This window comes from Chelonus insularis, unplaced genomic scaffold (genome assembly GCF_013357705.1).
Source record: "Chelonus insularis isolate UGA/USDA-ARS -01 unplaced genomic scaffold, ASM1335770v1 scaffold_362_pilon, whole genome shotgun sequence".
Lineage (NCBI taxonomy): Eukaryota > Metazoa > Arthropoda > Insecta > Hymenoptera > Braconidae > Chelonus > Chelonus insularis.
The window spans coordinates 1085959-1100000 of NW_023276793.1; the positions used below are offsets into that span (position 1 = coordinate 1085959).

At 30.5% G+C, this 14042-nt stretch overlaps 1 long non-coding RNA gene and 1 other non-coding gene across 2 annotated transcripts in view; both read left to right on the forward strand.

The window, feature by feature from the left end:
• Positions 1 to 10015: 10015 nt before the first annotated feature.
• Positions 10016 to 10521, forward strand: LOC118073683 (uncharacterized). The gene is made up of 3 exons (XR_004691129.1): positions 10016 to 10139; positions 10293 to 10419; positions 10505 to 10521. It is a non-coding gene; the product is annotated as an uncharacterized lncRNA (long non-coding RNA).
• A 3087-nt stretch (positions 10522 to 13608) lies between these two features.
• The window catches only part of LOC118073785 (small subunit ribosomal RNA), a 1911-nt gene continuing 1477 nt past the window's right edge, over positions 13609 to 14042 (forward strand). Inside the window, exon 1 of the ribosomal RNA XR_004691139.1 lies at positions 13609 to 14042. This exon is cut by the window's right edge and continues 1477 nt beyond it. This is a non-coding gene — a ribosomal RNA (small subunit ribosomal RNA).

Genomic DNA, 14042 nt, shown 5'->3' on the forward strand with positions numbered 1-14042 from the left:
GACATACTCAGTACCAAAAGCGCGCAGTAAAGCGATAAAAATCTAAATGTATTACTTATAAAGAAATAACTCTCCTTACTAAGTTTTGATAGTACAATGTCAGTTTTTGTTAGTAAAAATAAGTGAACTTGATAGAAACTTTAAACCTGCCTTTTTAAGTTGTGTAATAGAGAATGAGTCATTAAAAAAGTGAAAAAGCTACCGTAATGATTCTGCCCGAGATGCTGTTTGCATTATGATTGTACAAAGTAAGCTTTTATTAGTAAAAATTAATAAACTTGATACAAACGCAATGATGAGGAATCAAATATTAGTTATTTGAAAGGTAAAAATCTAGCGCAAAAAGTCTACCTGCAATGCTGTTTGTACCAGCTTTTTTTCGATAGTATAAGATTAGCTTTCGTTAGTTAGAGTGTTAGTTTGATACAAACTCAATACCTGCCTTTGAATGACGAGCAGTACAATCACTTGCATCTTTTCATTTTAAAAAAATTTTTTAATTATTTAATTTAATTTCGTCAGAGGGACGGCAGAGCACACTAAGCCACAGTATGAATATAAGTACAAATAGTAAGAAAACAAAAACGAATGAAACAAAAAGTATTAATTGGAGTTTAAAAAAACATGACTTTCTAAAAATAAAATATTTTTTCGAAAATTTTTTTCTTACAAAATGGTGCAAATGATTGTACCCTAGACGATCTCGATTTGACCGCAAAAAATTTTTAATATAATCAATCGATTGTTATGATTGACGAAAACCAAAATAGTGCATCACACACACGTTTCTATGGATCAATTACAAATACATTGGCCAGAAAAAAAAAAGGATGTGAATCTAGTTTTGTCTTATCTACTAACAGAAACTAACATTTTGGAACATCCATGATTATTTATCAAAACGGCACGATTGGAATTTTATTTTAAAAATATATTATTGTTATTGTTATCATTGTTTCTATTATTTTGTATTAAAGCTTCGGACGAGTGGATAATTACTTCTGGTCACACAAACCGTGAGTCTAACGAGTAAGTAATGACAATATAAAGTAAATCAATGCCGTAAACAGCTAGAAGGAAATCTTACCCATACGGAAAACATGTATTTTAAAAATTGAATCAAAAATATTTTTGGTCATAAAAATACATAGAAATATGTTTATTTAGTCAAATTTTATATCAATGACTATATAAATACATAAACAGTAAATTACATGAAATAGTAAGTAGTTTTTCCAAATATTTTACTTCATTACAGTTACAATTACAAGTCAAGAACACAACTTCTAAATTATATTAATCGTCTTGTACATAAAAAATAATATTAATATATTGACTTAAATTCGTTTCTTTTTTGATCAATTTTTTCGGACGTGACCGATTGTTAATTCCATCATACTTTTCCCATTTTCGAGAATGATTAAAAATGTAACAAATGTAATGTTTATTATTACAATAATGGCTAGAAACAATAACACCTACTAACATGTATTTCTTATTGCCTATTAAAATACTTGACGGAATATCTGTTAATTTTAATAGTTTATGTGTGGTAGTGCGTTGTAAGCCATCATCATCGTCTTTGTAAGATTCAGTTTTAACATTAATAAATATATGTCTTTTAGGAGTTATTGACGTTGTTGCTGAATTGTTACATTTAATACACAGACTTGATTTCGATGTAAAGTATTGATCTACATAATTTTGAATTTTAGCGACATCAAAATTAGCGTTCAGTGGAGAGTTTTCTATAACGATTGTTTTATTACTCGACTTATAGTTACAATGATTACAAAATACGTTTTGGATTGCAGAAGGTTCCTCGTTTAGAGCAATCGTTAAGGTACGTATAATATCCAAGTCAAAATTTAAAGTGTTTTCTCTTTCTATTGTACATCCATATAATTCTAATAATATTTCAGCCCGGTTTCTATAAATATCTTTAGTATTACCATTTACCAAATAATCAACAATTCATTGCAAAATACTATGTTTTGATGCTGATATGTATTTATTATAGTTAACAATAGATGTAAATCCTGCATAAATACAATGAAACATCGAATCAAATGCTGATGTTCTCATAATTTTTATAAGTCCTCGAGATGTTTTTTAAACCTTGGCTACTACCATTAATAAGTAAGCCTAATGAATATTTTGGTAACTGCGCTCGTTTCAAAATACTTTTAATATTAGGATTTGTCCTTAAATATTTTCCAGATTGACGATTATTATTTACTAATCCTTTCCAATTTTCTGTTTCATTTAAAAACTTAAATTCATTATCTGCGTCATTCTCGTCTTTCAATTCACCGTGATTTTCATTTTTATTCTTTTTATACAGTTAAATATTGTGTTGTTTCGCATAAGCTGCAGAGGGGAGCTCTATGTCTAAAGATGAATGAGAAGTATCGCTGAAGTATGAAGATTTGCTTGGTTTAGCATTATTATTAGAAAATTCAATTGTAGAACATTTAATATCACATTGTCCATTATAATTAAATTTTCTATCTATTACAGATTTTTTGTAGGTAGCTTCATTTTCACGATCTGAATTGTCAACTGTGACCAATATATCATGATAATTATTTGCCAAAGCAATACTTTCAGTTAATGATTTATCACTAGTTATAGTCATATTCTGCAGTTTCGTTTCCCGATTATTCTCAGTAAATTTAGTTTTCAATAACACTGGCTTCTTAGCAACTAGTATTTTCAAATCACCACTTAAAGATCTTACATGTGTAATAAAAAATTTATCAACTCTAATATTTCGTTTACGATTGAGAACAAGAACTTTTAAATCTTTGAAGTATTGTTCACTACGGGCCGAACTAGCAGTATATAAACGATCAAGTATTTTTTTGGACGATTTAATGGTCATTTCCTTCAAAAAGTTATAATACACACTTGGCATCAAAGCAGTCCATAGAGGAAAATAGTTTACTAGAGTAATTAATTGTTGTTTAAATTCTAGACAATATAGATCATTTATATCTCCTCCATAATTATCATTAATTGCTTCTTCATCAATCCTTGAAATCATAGATTTTATTTCATCAACTTCACTATGAGTATTTCTAGGGCTTTCATGGTCAATACTATCAATTTTTTCATAATCTGGATTATTTTTTTCAAGATTTTCGTGATCGGCTAGTTTAGTAGAATTATCTTCCCTCATTTCATTTTGCAATAATCGTTTACTTATCAAGAACTCACTTTTTTTATTAGTACTATCGAATACTTTAGACTTCGAAACAATTAATATCGCTTTCAACATATGTTTGAATTCTTCAATGCTTGTGACTCGACTAAGAAGACCCATACATCTCAGATAAAATTCTTTTTGGTAGGAGTTCTTTGTTCGAAAACATTTCCATCGGGTAACCATTTTTATTAAATGTGATATGTCCAATCGCACTAATGGATTAATTTGCACATTACACTTCAAAACATCAAGAGCATATTTCAAATAGTTTTTTAACGATAAATTATTAAATCCGCAACAACATGCATTAATTAATGCTAATGAATAGTCCGTTATGACTTGTTTAGGTTTTCTTGCACCACTGCTTAACCATGTTCGGATTCAATAAGTTAGAAAATTTGTATCATGCTTTTCAGACAATGCTTGAAAGATAGGCAGAGTAAAATCTCCTAAGTCGGCTACAGCTTGATATAAATAAATAACGTGATTAACTCCACTTGCTCGATTAATTTGTTTAACGATACCACCAGTAGCATCAATGCTTATACATCCCATTGGATCATGAGTTATAAATGAATTGTATATGGTTAACTGTTCTGGAAGCCAGTACATTACGTAGAACTTATTAAGAGAGATCTGGTGCAAATATGAGCCAATTTCTGAAGAATATTTGAGTTTTAGAACGGCTTCGATATCATCGGAAGTAGATTTTACACCCAGTTCTCTATCTGCTATTTCCTGCTTAGCTTTTCTTAGGACTGAAGGCTTATGTAAATGAGCTGGTTCGTTATCACCATAATCCATATATTTATTAACTGCATTACATCGCCATACCTTTGTAGAAACTCCTTTTAAATTTTGTGCTACTTTGATGCGTCTTTTTCCTTTAAGTTGTCTCTTGCTTTCATGTATTATACCACGTGTATTAAGTGTAGATACCTGGAACTTAATGCCGTCAGAAGTAGGATTAGACAGGGAATATAAATGAATCCGAGAACTGCATTCATTGCAATAACCTTTTAGAGTTAAAAAATTGCTCCTACCGTACGATTAACAGTGACAGTGGAAAATGAAAATGAGCACGGAAGATGGAACAAATCCCATAATTTAATGTAAAATATATCAGTCCATCCACTTCGAAAGCGGTTCTTTATTGAATCACCCATTTTTCGTTCCTTTAAGTCTAAGTCTTTCCACTCTTTTAAATTAAAATGTAGTTCCCCAGTTAATGGATGAAGTTTTTTAACTGCCTCAATACGCATAGACCAATTGGATACATTAAGGGCTTTGGCTTTCTTTTTTTTTTAAATAAGGAGATGGAATGCCGTGAAGTTTATAACATAAATCATGACGATCGTTAGTGACCATCATATAAATGTTTAGGGGCGTTACCCGTTCACCCAATGCAAGAGATGCTTTTTGCCATATTAAATGTTTTCTTGTATAAAACTTCTTCCCATTAATCATAAAATTAAAAGATTTCAACTTCTCATAAATTTCATTATGATCAACTGCAGCTTTCGATGGCATGATTGTCAGCAAAAAATTGGATCCAAAAAATAGTATGGAACGTGAGCAATATAAAAGTGCTTGATAAGTGGTAGACTATCACACCCAGATAGTGAAATTTTTGGTTATGTTTAAAAACACTATTTGGAAATTTTGCTCACAATTTAGCAAATTATTAATTGTTTTATAGCAATTTAGCTCAAAAGGATAATCAGTTACGTTACTATCTTTTAGAATTTCTCAATATACTATTCTAATTATTCAACTAAAAGTACACTTAGATAAACAATAAAAATACGTAAAATCTTAATGGCTGTTATTCACGAACACGAGGAGAATAGAAGATAGAGAACCAACATGAGCGTGAGTTCTCATTGGTTGGTGATTTTCCTCTATTGGTGGAATTTTTTTTATGAATGTGACGTACTAAATCATGATTCGTGCGATTAACGACTGAACTGCTCTCTTCTGAATGTATAACGAAATAAGCGTTGTATCAACGTCGGTAAAGAATTTGTCGTTGTCGTTTACGATTTACAGTAACAAAGCACTTGATATGAGTTCTAATGTCACCACATTGGATTTGTATATAAAATTATAAAACATATAACTCATATGGTATGAGACGTGTACTTTAAAAATAAAACTAATTTTTAAAAAAAAATTTTCGTCAACATTATATTCAACTTCGTACCGAAATAAGCAACGTCGAATGAATCTGACTATTTGTATAAAAGCAATTTTTAAGTGAAAAGGAGGAACTTATTTGAAATTTCAATCTTATAATATTAAAAAATTAAGAGGTCATTTTTAGAATACACGGATAGATATCGAAGGACATCCAGAAATTATCATCAGTACAATATAGAATAACTGATATTCGTTAAATATATAATATAGAAATAATTTTATCATATATTACATCTAGAAACCTTACTAACAATAAACTTGCCAGTAGTATAATCTAACTCACTATAAGTATTTGGAATTTCATTTTTTAGTTTTCAAAAAGGAGTATTCAGTAAGTGAATAATTCGTCACGTTTAAATAGAAGCATAAAAGTGGTACGTTAGGTATATAATGAATGGTATAAACAAAAATAATTTAAAAATCTTAATTATCTCTATGATAATGTGAAGTCGCTCCTGTTAAGACTCAAGTCTTGTGATATTTAAAACTAAGTATATGTAAGAGAAGGCGATGCAGTAGCCTGCTGAATTCATATCTACATGTTCAATATATTCTAAGATTATTATTATTAAAAACAATGAATGTAAAAGTTCTAACGATAAAATATACATTTATTTACTTATACATTATACATTAAGTATACTTATACATTTTTATCGTTTAATAGTATGACGTTCACACTATTTTAGTTATTATTATCTAATATATATTATTTTCATTTGAAAAAAAAAAGTTATTAATGTCCGTTAGTTGATATATGTACAAATCTATATCTTATAATATCAATCAGATGATTCAACTTTTACATAAAATAGTAAGCTTATGCTTCTTTTTTTTCCAAGTTTTTGAGATTCTAATCGTTGAGGATTATGACCAAAACTGCTGTCATCATAACAGAACCACTCGTTTTTTCCATTATGTATAAAGCATGTGTAATGATCAATATGCTGCATTACTTTATGCTCAATAGCTCCAACTAATTTGTACTTTTGCTCTCCAAATCTTACATCTAAAGGTATTGTGTTGATAGGAATCAACGGAATTTGTTTCATTTTACTCTGCACGTAAGAATTCCTACAATGAACTCCCTCTAAATCAATGAATAAGTAGCATTTGCTACTTATAGTTATTTCCTCAGAGTGATTATCCTTCTGATATTTTTTAACGAATTGTTTTGTCCAATTATTAATTGTTTCTTGAAGGAATGCAATGCCTTTATCCCAAACAATTTCCATATCTGGTAATAATAGTGGCAATTTATCATGGCGGTTTCGAATGCAGTCCGAACATTTTACATCAATTGTAATCGATGCTTCTTCATATAACATAGATTGTACTATACTAGATGAATTTACTACACAATTTATTTCGTTTTTTTCTATTTGTTTATTTTTGCTCAATAGATCGGCTCTTATTCTGTAAACAATTGCAGCATCATCACACGTCCATAGAAATCGCACTAATTTAAACAAAGTATTGTTAGAATAATTAACATAACTTCGGAAATTCGAGAATTGCTCATAACCAGCGGCAATACATTCTGTAACAGAGTCAAATGCACAAGTATTTTTTACCGACAAGAGTAAGCCTTTAGATGTTTTTATTGGAGGCATGGAATTACCATTTTTCAATACTTTAACAGATCTGTTTATTTCCATTTTATTCAAATTTTCCCAACTGATCTGATTCAATTCCGATGCATAATTGTCATCATGTTCATTGAAAATTTCTTCACTATCTGATATAATTATAGATTCTTCACACGTATACGTTTGATTCATAATAACCGATTCATTTGTAGCTTTTTCATCAATAGAACGTAACATAACATAGCATTTCTTCATTGGTGGTTGTTCATTCTTTAGTATTAAATCCGTATCAACAATATCTTTCTTTCTCCTATTACTTATTTCTTGAATATTATGCGGTAAGGTTTCTTCTAACGTTAAATCATATTCATCATTGCTATAATTAGAAGAAGTACCAGCTGAAGCAAGACTATCCGAGATTAAACGTTTATGATTATTGCCATGAACATTAATATATTTTTCCATAGCTAAAATCATTTCGCCCTTTAATGATCGAATGTGTTCGATTAAAAATTCATCTATACGTTTGAATTTCTTGTTCTTGATTATAATTTTTTTGAGCTTACTAAAATATTGCTCACTCCGAGCCGATGATGCTGTATATATCTTATTTAATTCATCTTCGTTTACTTTTTTATTCTCAATGAAGTGTTGAAAATATATATGAGGCATAATATTGGTCCACAAAATAAATGTTTTCAACAGCTTCAATAATTTTTGTGCAAATTCAGGGCAATAATATATATTTTTTTGATCTCTATCTCCAGTATCAATAGTTTCCTCTTCAATAGATTTATAAAATTGTTGATAATTTTTGTGGTTAACCTCCATACTTGCAAATGTATCCAAAGTTTCATTATCATCATCATACTCGTCATCGCTATCAGTGTTTTGATCAGTAATTGTAATCGAAGATGCCATTCCAATACGTTCTATCAAATAAGCATGAGCTCGAGAACATTTCTTTTGATGATTCATACTACTGAAAGATGAAAAATTAGCCACAGCGACCAATTTTTCCTTGAAATCGTCTAAATTCGTTGACTTAACGAGCAATCCAATACAATGAAGATAAAATTCCTTGATATTATTGTGGTGATTTTTATTTAGGCACTTCCAACGTGAAGTAAACTTCATCAGATGGGCAATGTCGATTCTATGTAAAGTGATATTTTTTTCTATTGATATGACGAACGTAATAATGTTATAACAGTGCTTTAAATATTGTTCTAATGTTTTTCGATTGAACGCTCGGATAGAAGCATTAATTATAGCCAATGAATAGTCAGTAACAATTTGCTTTGGTGTTGAAATACCTGTACTAAGCCACTGATTCATCCAATACAACAACGTATTTGTATCATGCTTCTCAGATAAGAATTGAAATATTGGAAGGGTTTTATCAAAAAAATGAATGACAGCCTGATACAAAAAAATAGTTTTTGTAGATCCAAGAGGTGTAACTGTACTTTCAACTAAACTCCCGGTGGCATCGATACTAACAGTAGGAAAAATATCATTTTTTACGAACTTTTTATATAGCTCCACTTGCTCTGGAAGCCAATAGGTGACCTGAAACGTCCGGGCTGTTATATTATGAATGATGTTTTTATATTGAGTTTGACCTTCCAAATTGCATATAGCTTCGATTCTTTCATCTGGTCGATTTAAACCCAAGGTTTTATCTCTTTCGAGTTGTTTACCTTTGCGTAACACACTTGACTGATATAAAAAAGGGCAATTTGCATGACCAAAGTTCATTTCCTGAGACGCTGTTTTAATTCTCCATAATTCTGCTGACTTTTCTTCTAGTTCTTGACAGATTTTAGTTCGGGTGGCACCTTTCAGCTGCCGTTTTTTATTATGTTTGATATGTCTACAATCCTTTGTAGAAACAGAAAACTTTATCCCTTCCTGACTGAAATCAGTTACGTTCAACAAATGTATTTTATTGCTGCATTCTGGACAAGAGCCATTTATAGAGTAGTTCATACCATCTTCATTTTTAGTTATAGTACAGGTTTTGAATGTGTATGAGCATGGTATTTGAAAATTTTTCCATAATTTTCTGCTAATTACATCAGTCCATCCACTGACAAATCTGTATCGTGTCCTTCCGTTGATTTCTTTTAGATACACTCCCATACTGATCCATTCCTCATGAGAAAATTGGATAGTTTTTTCAATAGATTTTAATCCTTTATAAACTATTCTGTCATTGTATTGTTTTTGATTATTTCTTATTCGAGGACCATGAAGAGTTTTTGATATTTGATGACGATTACGAGTAACGTATGTGTATACATATAATGGTGATAGCTTTTGTTTTAAAGCTAATGATGCTTTTGTCCATATCACATAACTAGAAGGAAAGAATTTTTTCGACTCATCGACAAAGGTAAAATTTTGCAAAACTTCTTCAATTTTTTTGGAAGGTAATACAAGATCTCTTGGCATGGCAGTATTGTAAAATAATAACAATGTTAAGAACTCGTAGAGAACGCTTGGACTAAAGAATCACTGCTGAGATGTCTGTTATCATTGATCAAGAGACACGTTTATTTTAGTAGTGTCTCGAGCGCCAAGTATGAATAGCGGTGACGAAGGCACTACCGTGTCTCTATTCCGCTCGAATTAGCACTTTTGAGGTTATGCTCCTTTAAATTTCTAATTTCTCTGCAATAATGACATAAACTTTATTAAAAAATCTTTGAAACCCCCATTGATTAGCTACGACAATAAATTGCAATTGCTATTGTGTCCTGAAAATCATTTATTTGCAAAAATAAAAATTGGCCACGCCCCTTGGACCGCATTCTAAGTAAAAAGAATCTTTTTCCTTAAAAGTACGACTTTTTTTTATAAAGTTGGTAGTACCATGAAGTTGCTGCATGACTATGGTAAATATTATGTTGGTAAAAAATAAAAGAATTACTGAGGCGCCAAATTATAAATGTAAATTTTTTTTGGTATAAAAAATTAATAGAAAGTAATAAAGTTTTGGGGAGTGTATCAATAGGGGGGGGGGATATACCGTGTACCTATTACTTAAATAAAACAACCATCTTTCAATAAATGTTTTTTTAGCGCTGGTGAGCGTGTTGAATGCTCCTTTCTGTCAAACGTACCTATACATAAATCAAGTAAGTACGGTAGTTGATAGTAGCCGTAAATCAATCATAAATTGTCAGACGAAGATATTTTATTTATCTGTCAATAGTTGTGACTGTACAGAGATATTAAAAAATCGGTGTGATTGATTTTCTGAATACTTTTTAATAAAATTCAATTTACAGGTCATCGAAACAAGAACACAAAATTTACTAAAAGATGAACAAACGAAACAAAAAATTAAAATAGATGTTTCTACAAAGAAAAAAAAAAGAGGTAGTGTGGGAAAAATCTCAAGCTGCGAAACAAAATGTAAGGGTTATTTTATTGCAATAACAATGAAGTAAAGTACAACCAAATGAACATTGTCATTTTATAGTTCAATGTCTTGTTCCAGATATTACACATCAAAAAGAAAAAAAGAAGAAGAAGAGAAGTTGGAAAAGAAAAGAAAAGGGTTCGACAAATTATTGAAAATATTAGGAGAAAATTAAATAGATTTAAAATCATGTTTTCATGTTTTTTTGAATTTTTCATAATTTTGAGGTACAGATAAATTAAAATATATACTTTTTTTGGTAAATAAATAAAAAAAATAATCAATGAATATTCTACTAATCATAATGAATATACTTTATATCCAATAAATACATGTACTAGAGGATCATTGAATAAATAAACACAATGAACGGTTGAGACTGTTTCTACTCCACCAACATTGTAAATTTACTACTAGCACATTTCGAAAGGGGCACAAATGTTATATGACCAAAATGTTCAGGACAGTATAGTACTGGTACAAATGTCGCTCCAGTACAATAGTATAAGGCATTAAAGACGCAACAGTTAAAATTGTGTTAAAATTATTAATAATTTTTTTCAAAATTACTTTTTATTTGAATTAAGTTTTTGGGAAAATTCTAAATATAGATTTACAGAAGAATTCAAATAGTTATTCTGTTGACTTTTGATTCACTCTCATGTGAATGCAGCATGAATCTTCTGTCTACTTACGACTTCATTCTGAACGGTCAATTTCCCCCTAAAGAAAACCAAAGTGTACAAAGTCTAGAGATTGTTATTTATTTTATAATGTTTAACGAAAAATTAAGTGACTCATAAATGATAAGTAAGGTAGCTAATCCATTTTTTACATTCAATCACAATAATTAAAAATTGAACATAATAAGTATTTCTTTTCTTTTATTTGTAGGAAAATGCCGATATGTCCGTATTATGCCGACCGAGTTTTTCGGTATCGAAAACGACAAATATTTATGTACATTTTAAGTTGATAGGTAATACATAGAATGTATTACCGATGGTTTGACGTTTTAAAAAAAATCGTTTTACGTTTTTTGAAAACTAATTTATGTCCTTCAATCAATAATTTTGTTTATATCTCAAGATCGGTAGGAGATAACAATTTTTTTTTTATTGAGTTGATAGTTAAATACTACCAGACTGAAGACTATTATACAGTACCGGACATAAATGCTGTGTGATTTTCTATAGGACGGTATAGGAAAATCGCCTGTAGAACCTTTAAAAAATTGAACAGCATTTATGTCTGGTACTGTACTATCTATACACAGATAGTGATGTCTGTTCTAAAATTCCATGTCGTAGTAACGGAGTCGAATGATGCACATTCCGTTTGTTGTACAAAAAATCGTGAAATCACACCAAAAACAGCCCTAACGGACTTCACAAAAATACGCGCCAAGTATGAATAACGAAGACGATAATCATCGATCGTCAAGTGCGATTTCTATAAAACTTCTTTATGCAAACAACTACAAAAATGCATGAAATCATTGCAGCCAAGTATTTAAACATAAAGATTAATTATATTTAATAAAATAAAATAGAAATGTTTTTTAATTTTCGTTAAATTATTATGTAATTTTCTACATAATCAAAGACAAACTCTTTATAATAAGATAAAAAAAAAATTCAATACATGAAGATAGTTGACAGCCTTATTACGTTTTAAAATTTTGAAAATAGAAAAAAAAAATTGAATTAAAAAAAAAATTTCTCTTTTTTTATAAAAATTTATTTAAACACAATTAACTTGGCGTGGCTATCAATTATATGAACCATCTAATCAATCATCGTTTTATCTACAGCTGTAAGAGCCACGCCAAGTTAATTGTGTTTAAATAAATTTTTATAAAAAAGAGAAATTTTTTTTTAATTCAATTTTTTTTTCTATTTTCAAAATTTTAAAACGTAATAAGGCTGTCAACTATCTTCATGTATTGAATTTTTTTTTATCTTATTATAAAGAGTTTGTCTTCGATTTATGTAGAAAATTACATATAATTTAACGAAAATTAAAAAACATTTCTATTTTATTTTATTAAATATAATTAATCTTTATGTTTAAATACTTGGCTGCCTGAGTTCCTTTCCTGCATTTTTGTAGTTGTTCGCATACGACAGTTTTATCGCCATCCCGCTTGTCTAGAACGATTATTCTCGTCTTCGTTATTCATACGTGGCGCATATGTTTGTGAAGTCCGTTCGGGCTGTTTTTGGTGGATGCACATTTTACCAAAGCAATCGACCCAATTACAAGTACTTCTTAATGGGAAGTTACTAAAAACCGAAGACAGTAATTCAGGTTTCACTGAATTGTTGCTTTGTCTAGCTCGCTACTTAACGAGTCGCTAGGAATTTGCTAGTATCGAGTAATAGCTGTTTGTATAGTTCGGCATTCCCTTCTATTTGTTTAACAAAAGTTGCCATACGATAAGTATCCTCTTATGAATCTAACGTATAGTAAGGTTTTTCTCTCCAACTCTCTTGCTGCGTAGTTGATACAGTGACCGTCTTCTTCTCGAGTGCGGAGTGGAGGGGAGTAGTCGGTCGTCGTGCTGCGATCAGCTCTCTTACGCTGCACGTTACTAACATGAAAATAGTCGAGTTAAAACAGTTGAAAAGCAAAAACATCTGAAAACTACAAACAGATGAAAATCTCAAACAGTTGAATGTCTGAGCAGTTGAAAGTCGTATGAATATAATAGTTGAGCATAACAATATATACTAACGCAACATAGCCACGAGTCGATGTCGTAGACTGAATGACTCTTATGTGGTGAATCGTCGGAAGGCGTTTATAATTGTTATATGTATACTCTCAGTTGCATATAACTAAAAACAACAGAAATGTTATACTCACTTCAGTCCTAGTATGAATAGTAAAAGTTTTTTTACTTACGTATACGAAATATAACCAAGTCGTTAACAGTAATAGCTACGAGAGTAAAATTTTAATAAATTTAGAAAAAGAGAGTGTTTGAACTTTTTAGTTATACATTTATATTCAATGAATGGATTAATTTTTAAAGTATAAAAGTGTTGATGAAAACACCAGTTTTCACGTACAACACAAAATATGTGTGTTACATAGTAAGGCTTCAATACAGTGTATTTGTTTTTACTATTAACACATATTTTGAGAACGGATGTGTGTGTATAAACACATTACAAAGTTCCCTGGTTGATCCTGCCAGTAGTGATATGCTTGTCTCAAAGATTAAGCCATGCATGTTTAAGTACATACCGAATTACGGTGAAACCGCGAATGGCTCATTAAATCAGTTATGGTTCCTTAGATTGTACCCACATTTACTTGGATAACTGTGGTAATTCTAGAGCTAATACATGCAAACTAGAGTTCCAACCAGAGATGGAAGGAACGCTTTTATTAGATCAAAACCAATCGGTGGTCTCGGCCATCGTTTACTTTGGTGACTCTGAATAACTTTTAGCTGATCGTATGGTCTCGTACCGACGACAAATCTTTCAAATGTCTGCCTTATCAACTGTCGATGGTAGGTTCTGCGCCTACCATGGTTGTAACGGGTAACGGGGAATCAGGGTTCGATTCCGGAGAGGGAGCCTGAGAAACGGCTACCACATCCAAG